The sequence below is a fragment of the Falco rusticolus genome, chromosome Z (assembly GCF_015220075.1).
Source record: "Falco rusticolus isolate bFalRus1 chromosome Z, bFalRus1.pri, whole genome shotgun sequence".
Taxonomy (NCBI): domain Eukaryota; kingdom Metazoa; phylum Chordata; class Aves; order Falconiformes; family Falconidae; genus Falco; species Falco rusticolus.
In genome coordinates this window covers 69,259,847-69,266,722 of record NC_051210.1, presented here as the reverse complement: position 1 = coordinate 69,266,722, position 6,876 = coordinate 69,259,847, and positions in this window count along the sequence as shown.

The following is a 6,876-nucleotide window of genomic DNA, read 5'->3' as shown; positions in this document are numbered from 1 at the left end:
ATAGCTCAATTCACTGCAGATCTCCTTGTACTGCTTGACGGAGCTGCACAATGTCCCTGCTCTCAGTTTGAAGGCAAGAAAGTGAGAATCTGGTAAGATGGCACATGCTCATAATTCATTATTGTTTTCACTAGGACACAGGAGACAGAGTCCAGGACAGGGCAAAATACCTGTCTGCTGCTGCACCCTCTCTGCAAAAGTGGGGCTCCCAGAGGAAGCAAAAATCCAAATACATTTGAGGTTATTTACAGCTGTTTGCCTTTTGCCCTCTGTGGTGAGCTCTGGGCACACAGTGACCCTGGGGAAGTGCAGCCAGCGGACGAGAGCTGCTGAGAGCCTCTGCCCCACAACACAGGCACCACCCCGAGACTGGGATGCCAGGGCAGGAATGAAAATAGAAATCCAGAGAATACACCCATGCAGAACAGAAATAACAATGAGAAGCACAAACCAAGGAAGTAGTTTACCCTTCTGGTAACAGAATCCAAAACTTCCCAAATACTCAGCATGTGTCCACCCAGAGAGCAATGCTGCATTGAATCCCCCTTCTCTCCAGCAGACTAGCAGAAACCTGTCAGGGTGCCAGAGTCCTCAAACAAAATTCCCCTATTTGTTGGACCCAGGGTCATATATCTCCTTAAAAAAAAAACAAAACAAAAGAAAAAACCAAACAACAACAACAAACTTAGAGCTTCCTGCATAGCATCACTTTCCAGTTGTCTTTCCAGTTGTTTTTTCTTTTAATTCTGAGTTTGGCCAAGGAAGTGTTGTTACACAACTTGAGGACAAAATTACCAAACTGATGTTCTGCCAGGTCCTTATTTCATCTTGTTAACTTGTCATAAGAAATCAAAATAGTCATCACTGCCTCTGTGGTGGCTGCTGGGTGGGATTTATAAAGTTATGTGAAAAATACTGACTTCTAATTTTCAGAGAGCATCTCCTAACCCTCCACACTTCTGCCATCCTAAGGGCAGCCCCTCCAGCCCCAGTGGGACACCAAAAGTGGATGCCTGGTTCCTCGCAGGCTTGTAGAAACAAACCACAGCTGTAAGCGGCATGCAAGTCAGTGTCCATGGTAGTATAATGCAGATGGCTAAAAGATTAGATATGAGAAACTACTTTTACATATTTGCTTAAAAGGAAAACAAGGAGTTATTAAAAAAGTTTATAAAACGATTACAAGGAAAGGGCTCTTCACGCAGTCTACAAGCAGTCTGTGGCATTCATAATCAGAGAACAAGCTAGCAGGCAAACACCACAGTTGTGTGCCCCAGGAGGTTATCAGCCCATCTGCAAGTAGGAAAGCTGATCAGAGGAATGAAGGGTCTGGACCAGGACAACAAAGCTGGCACTCATGTAACCAAGGTGAGTAGAGAAAGGAGCTTTTCCCAAGTGTGGCAGCTCATCTCATGACACTGCAGGACTGGTCTCAGTATATATACCTCAGTTCCTCATAGGCTTTGTATATAGGATATCCTCAGAGCAGTCTCACTCTCTTCTGCCCTGGCTGGAGATCAGCACTTGCATATGTGTATCCTTCCCTTACACCACAGCGTGTGTTAGGGCATCTGAGCAGCAGGCAATACCCTAGTGTTCACTTTCTATCCTCACAGTCAGCTACTTGCAAGGTTTCCTTATGAGCTTTTATAAGTATGAGAAATGAAGTAAGTCTGCTTAGAGATACAAGCACTTAGAAATTTAGTCAGCAATATGCAAGTAATGCTCACGCAAACAATGGTGCCTTTTAGGACTGATTTTCATATGGAAAAGCATCAGCACCAAAAGATGCTCTTCCTCTGGACTGCAGTCTTGCAGGCTCTCACACCCATATGATGCTGTGTCTTATCAAGTCTCCGGGCTCAAGCTCTGGGACAGTATTCCCCAAAGATCAACACACTATCACTGGAGTCAAATTGGGAGCAACCCAGACAGGACAGTGTATAGACGCATACCATTTTACAGCACTCAAGAGTATGGGCATGTCTATGCAAATATCCATAGCCTCAATTTCATTATTTCTACAAGAAATATTTCTCAAAAAAACCCCAAACATAACACCCCTTCGTCTCTGCTGCAATGTGTTAATAAAACAGTATTTTTTCAAAGAATAAGGAAATGTTACCCCAAATGGGGTAGAGAAACACAATGAGTATTCTGCCTGAGACTGTAGTGTTTCTAGCTGGGTTTTCACAAGGTTACACCTCACGTATTTCATCCTGTGTCTCATTTCTTTTACTCAGAAAAAATGTATCATCCTCCCAAGCCAACCTCTAAACTGGTCTGAGAGCAGCCTGTGTTCTCACCCCAAAGCTGCACTCAAGGGAGAAGCTCTAGAACTGTAAAAGAGAAAAAGCAGAAGGAAAGGAGCAAACACCACATTCTCTGTGAGGTAAAGAAAACAGAAGTCAAACAGCTCTTCAAGTGACACCCTTGGGTGCTTTCCAGATCCCCTAGGTGCAAAGACAGGAAAACCCATTCATCCTGTCCCATAAAATTTACAGCTATGGACTGTTACCACCTACCTCCAGTTCTTTGGTTAGTGAATAGCAAGTTTATTGAACTGCACCCCTCATCTCACACAGATCTTGTAGACATGGCTTCAGCATGTCTGCACTCTGACAAGTCTCAGGTTTTAAGAGCATAAACTGATAAGTGTTCACTAGACTAGTTTTGCCCCTCAAAATCTTCCTGAAAACAAAGTACAAGAGAAATCCCTCATCCCTATATAGAATCTTTAAGATCATCAAGTCCAACTGTTAACCCAGCACTGCCAAGTCCATCACTACACCATGTCCCTAAGACCACATCTATGTGTTTTTTAAACGCCTCCAGGGGTGGTGATTCCACCACCTACTCGGGCGTCTTGTTCCAATGCTTGACCACCCCTGTCTGTGAAGAAAGTTTTCCTAATGTCCAGTCTAAACCTCCTCTGGAGTAACTTGAGGCCATTTTCTCACGTCCTGTTGCTTGTTATCTGGGAGAAAAGACTGACACCCACCCTGCTACAGCCCCTGTCAGGGAGCTGTAGAGAGCGACAAGGTGCCCCCGAGCCGCCTCCTCTCCAGGCTGACCCCCCCAGTTCCCCCAGCTGCTCCCCACCAGCCTTGTGCCCCAGCCCCGGCACCAGCCCCCTGCCCGTCTCTGGACACGCTGCAGCCCCTCTGCGTCCCCCTGGCAGTGAGGGGCCCAACCTGAACACAGGAGTCGAGGGGCGGCCTCGCCAGTGCCCAGTGCAGGGGGACAGCACTGCCCTGGCCCTGCTGGCCACGCTGTTCCCGGCACCAGCCAGGGTGCTGCTGGCCTCCTTGGCCACCTGGGCACACGGGGGGCTCATGCCCAGCCGGCTGCCGACCAGCCCCCCCAGGCCCTTTCCCCCCAGGCAGTTCCCAGCCCCCTGCCCCCAGCCCGCAGCGCTGCGGGGGCTGGTGTGACCCACGGGCAGGACCCGGCACTCAGCCTGGTTGAACCTCACACAACTGGCCTGGGCCCATCAGTACATGGCAGATTGAAATTTAATATCAGGCTGGACTGAAAGGAAAATACGCTTCACACTTAATTCAATAATTCAGTGATGCATTTTTCCTCCTCTTTAAACTTCTATTACCCTATATGCCCCCCATGAGAAGGGATATTGGAACAAAAAAAATGAAGGCACTTTTAAGCATGAAAGGCCTGCTGAATGGCTTCAATACTGAGCTGTTTTGACATATCCCGTGGCAATAAGAAAAGCAAACCATAAAATATCTTATTTACTCTGTCCATCACTGGGTTGTCTGATGACAGGGGTGGCACTGCCCCTGGCACAACACAGCGGTGGCGGACAGCCTTGCCTGCAGCCAGGCACCCGTCATTTGTACTCTGCTTCACAGGGAAACCTGCACTGCTGCCTCCTCCCCGGCTGCCACTGCTGGTCGGAAGGAGGTGTGGGATTGAAAAGCAAGAGGCAAAGGCTTCGAGAAGAGGGGTTGTATCAGCACAGAGGATGCTGTGAAGCAGCAGCATCTGTGGAGAAATACAATTTCTGTCCAAGGATTGTGTTAGCAGATTCAGATTTTATGCTGCAGGATTTAACAGCAATGAGTTGCAGCCACCCTCGCTGGCTGTTCTGTCAAACAAACAATCAGGCATTCTCTCTTTTATAGAGAATTTGCAGCTTCTTGCCTTTAAATATCAAGATGAAAGTATAGGGTGCACCAGTAGTAGCCCAGGACTCAGGAATTCATCATGGCAGGGGTCAGCATCAAGGTCACTCCAGGGCAGCAGCAAGCAAAACTGGCCACTGCTTCTAAAAACATGTTCAGGTAGCTTTTCTCCAGATCAGGCACAGTTCAGGGTGTTTAGCTCTGAAAAGCACATTCACCGCCTGCATCACCAGGAAGGCCCAGCACGAGCCTTGTTTGCTGAGCCTTAGCCCTGCTGCTTATGCCCCATGGTAATGGGTGGGCTGGAGCCAAAGAGGGAAAACCCAGCTCTGCACCTTGCTTAGTTCCTGTCTCTCAGGCTACTGTTTTCTCACTTCTTCATCCCACAGATCACCTGGAAATTAAATTAAGACTTTTCGCCTTTAGAGGCCACATTGGATTTCATCCCCATTAACACCCAGTGACTGCTCTGACAGACTGGACCATGACCATGGGATTACCCAAACACAACTACAACACAGGCACATTCCCCCATAGCAGCAAAACCACTTTTCCACCAGGGGCTGAAATGCATAAAAGTGGGTTTCATCTACCACACAGTGGTAGAACAAAATCTGGGGAAACTGAATTCCAGTTCCCATGCTTGTAAGGCACCTTACCAGCAGAGGAGAGGACAGGGAACCAACCAGGAACATTGCGCACAGGCATTCACTCAGCACTCAGCCACCGCAGCTCCTCGTGGAGAGTGGATGAAAAGTCAGCCACTGTTTGTGCAACACTCTGCTTGCCAAAGCAGCCACCAAAGAAGGAGGAAGCAGCATCTGAGAGTCTGATCTGTCTATCTCAGAAGAGTCGCAGGTCCTCCATTGCGTGAGCTGCAACACAGAGCACCAGCATCCCTCCTGGTCCACAGCAAGGACCCTGCAGCAGCCACCACTGTAAGATCTATTGGGAAGGAAGGAGGTCAGAAAGTATCTGGTGCTACCTAGTGACTCATGTACACAGCTGGAAGGAGGATGCATGACCTGGGCTGCTTGACCCATACCTTGTTTTAGCCCAGGTGAACATCAACTTACCTTATAACATTTTTCAGAATCAATAAAAGCTGTCATTAAGTAGCTACTATTCAAGCTGCTTGTATGTTGAGGAATTTGTATCTAAAGCAAGCCTACGATATGAAACAAGTGATTCATTTAACTATTTTGCTTTCTAGTTAACACTTCATGCATGAGTACTATGAGATGGCATCATTAGTGACCAGAAAAACATACTCTAACCATTAGTTTTATAAAAGAACAGTTGAAATATTTGTCAAAATTTCAATGGAAATTGCTTTTTAAAACATTTTTCATAGAAAATACCTGCTTTCCCTTGTTCTTTTAAAATGTGAAAATCTGCATTTATGATGACTGACATTTTTAAGAGAAGGGGTTTTTCCTTCTTTTTTTTCCTCAAGAAAAAGTAGAAATTTTCACTTGAAAAATGCTTTGTTTGAAAAATATGGACATATATTTCCATTGCCTTGCAATTTTTTCCCCACAGTTCTCTCTGCTAAACAGATCTAGTCTGTGGTGTGCCCAGAAAAAGCTGAATTACACACAAACACAACCCCTTTTCTATAACCCTAGGAGTGCTCAAATCAAGGTGATTAAGCTTGATGAGAACAAATCACAGAGCAGGATTTCCTCAGTAGAGTTATTCCTTAGTGTTTCATGTATCCAAATCAAAAAAGACTTAAACCTGCACGAACCTTGATAAAAAATTGTCTCCTAAAAGATGCACCAGGAGAGGTCTTTTTGTGCCTTGAAGGGGCTGGAAATCAGCTGGAACTGCCAAAACTGAAAAACATTAGCTTCTTCCAATGCCAGAAACACACCCCTTCTCTGTACTGGTTGTAATAGTCAGCTGCCAGTGCTGGGGCTCCCTGCTCCTGGGTCAGGCAGTCTGCAATGCTGCTGTTCCCTCCTGCAGTCAGAAACCTGTACACATCCCCTGAGGTCTGTCCATGTGGAGAACAGCATTTTCTGTTCATGGTGTCCCTGTTTTATGTGCAGAACAGGCACCACAGGACAGCTTGGACCTGCAGATACAGGCAGTGTCTTGTGGGACTCTCTTTCCAGTACCTCTGCACAGGCTACCTTATTTTTACAGTTTATAATTTTATTTATAATTAACCTAAATTACAGCAAAGGTATAATTTATAATCAATATTTCATCTAATTTCTCATTTCTATAAGCACATAATTTACCGGGGTGGATTCCTCTGTGTAGGACAAGTCAAAGAGGGGCTCATGTCCCAGCAAATAACGTGAGTTACAAGTAGCTGTGTGCTTTTTTTCAGCAAGGAGAAGCTGTAAAGGGCATGTTTTCCCTGTGCAATCCAAGGGAGATACGTGACTTCCAGGGTGTCTTTTGCTCCATCAAAGCTTTTAAGGACCACTCAGATCACCACAGGACCCTCCAGCCTGCAAAGGGGTGAGTGCAGGAGAGGGACAGCAGGTTTATGGCCCCACACTCTTCATCAATTCAGTGTCAAGGAGCCATGAACCATGGTGAGCAGCTGGACCATGGGCATCACTGCGTGTGAGCTGGCACCACCACTTTGTCTTACACCAGTCATCTGTCACATGGTGATGTAAGACCATAGTCTCCACATTTGAAGTTGCCTCCTAAATTAGTTCCAGGCACTATTTAAGTCATTGAGCAAATTAACTCTCTCTTGGTACCCATA